Here is a 2,466-nt window from a genome sequence, read left to right on the forward strand (position 1 = left end):
AATCCTGAATCATTTATGAATATGAATATTTGTCTTTGCGTTGTGTTCTTCTCTTGTCGCAAGTAGCTGTTCTCTTGTGATCTCGCAGGAATCAAGTAGTTGTTCCCTTGAGCGAGCGAGGAGGCAAGTAGCTGTGGACACCCAAAGAGAAGAGGATCTAGATCGAGGGACAAATGGAAGACACCGGTAAGTCTATTGATCTCTCTTCTTTCATATTTCATAAAGGAAGAAACCAGTGTAGCTGTACTCGTTTGTTGCTAAGGCACTGTCACACCTTAGGTGGATAGGATCGTCCTGCATAGGCATTTTTCCCCACAACAGAGAGGGACTGGTAGCAAAAAATTTACAATTTCTTCGGGGAGCTTGCAGCAGGCTACAGGAGGCTTGCTTGGAAAAATTAAGAAATTTGTTTGGGGAGCTAGCAGCAGGCTATGGGAGTGCTGCTAGCAAAGACTATGCAATGATGGAAGGCTAGCCTGCTGGGCATCCTTGCATCATTTTTTAGCAGAGTGAGATGCTTGGAAGTTGGATAACTACTCATGAAATTTGCATAATTTCCTGGGCGAGAAACAGGTCGATTGACTGGGTGACTGCCTGGAAAAACTGCGTAATTTTTTTAGGGAGACAGTCATTAACACAAGGTGTATGTTTAACATGTATGTACAATTTCGTCAGTCAGCAGAGCAGGCATGCTTTGCATATTTTGTTTTTATAAATTGGGAGCGAGACCGAGGTCACTACCTGGTTAAACTCCCTGGTTGACCAACTGGAGGCTCGGTTAATGTGCTTGTGGGTAGCACAGATTGAGATGGCTTGTTGGTAACTTCTGCATTGTTACGGGTTATAATTGGTCAAGTCAATTCAAGGGTTGTGTAGTGTAGACTACCTGGGAGGAATCCTCAAGCACTATGTAGTTTTGGGCAGCAATATAGAATCCGTGAGAGTGAAAACTGCACAATGCAGCTCAATAGATGTCAGACTATTGGAGGATGGTCTAGTCGATAGGGGTTCAACAAAATGGCCAAGTGTGTGAATGGGTGACTTTGTACATGCATGACCTCTTGAACACACACTCAACATGACTTGATGACAAGACACCTCGAACCATCAAGACAACATACACTCAGTGTGATTGGCTGAGGGTGTGAGTGACAAGCGTGACACTTGTGATAGATCATTGAATGACCATGACGACTCTTGCATGACATTGCATAGAACTTTGTGTGTGAGTGCAACAAATGTTTACATAGCAGACAAAACTTGTACAAACTTTGTGCATGGCTAGAACATGACTACAAGCGTGACATTGTGACCAACATGCAAAAAGATGTCAAGTGAATGGTCAAGCGAGGAGGGTGCAAAGACTCAACATGGGCTCACAGGATGAGCCCCAAGTGTTTGCAAACATCAAGGAAAAACTAAAGGAAGGATCTGAAATTGAATGCAGACCAAAATTTTGGAGGGTGTTGCAGCCACTACAACAATAGGGTAGACTCCCACAGATTAATTTGATCGCTTTGGTCAAGGAATCTTTTTTTAACCAACTATGAAGTTCGAACAAGTCGAATTCACAGTTGGTTTCAACAATTTTATACTACAAGTCTAACAAGGGTACATGATCTAATTTTATAGCTAGGTTTAGCATAGGGTTCTCTTTTGGCTTCTTTCTCCTTTCTTTGGGGAGTTTCATTTTAGGCAGCATGATGAATTGATGAAGTGAGGAAAGGTCACAATTACTTGGAATAGGAATAAGACAGAATGATGTTGAATTGGGTCCCTGATGATAGTTTGAAACATCAATGGTTGGAAAAATGAAATGGTCATTGTGTGGATTAAGAATATATAATAGGATATTGATCATACGACACAGTGAAGGAAAGGAATTTTACATTTTTTGATCATTATATAGAGTAATTTCACAATTATCATTAGTCATGTTACCCTTAACGAGAAACCGGTTCCTTGCATAGGAGAAGAAGGTAGTTAATGCCGCAAAGACTTGCTGACCTCGCAAGAGGGGTGCCAGGTGGAAGCATAGGATTGGGAGGAAGTAAGTCATTAGAATGAGTTTAAATGATTAGGAGTAGTCGTAGGAGTGAGGTCTGTGAGGGTGAGGTGGCAGAGAGCACATGGAGGGAAGGTGGGGACTGGAGTTCGACATTCCTAGTGATGAGTGGAAGTGGCATAAAGTCAGCAATGGGAGACGTTTCAGGGTGGGGCGCGATGAGATTAAAGTGAGGGGGGGTGCACAACATCAACATGATTCCATCTAGAAGGCTTTTTGGACCCTTCGCTATGGAAAAGCAGAGTTGAACTCTTGGGGCCCGAAAACATTTGCCTGTTATTGACCCTAGTAGGGGACCATCTCAGTCATTCATTTTCTACTAAAGTTATATCTTAAGCTAAATACATATTTCCAACTTTCTTACAATTGAATTAAAGAGCTCTTACTCCTTACTTAAGGAA

The sequence above is a fragment of the Pinus tabuliformis genome, chromosome 1_1 (assembly GCF_031772625.1).
Source record: "Pinus tabuliformis cultivar Carrire ecotype Pingquan chromosome 1_1, CPIR1, whole genome shotgun sequence".
Lineage (NCBI taxonomy): Eukaryota > Viridiplantae > Streptophyta > Pinopsida > Pinales > Pinaceae > Pinus > Pinus tabuliformis.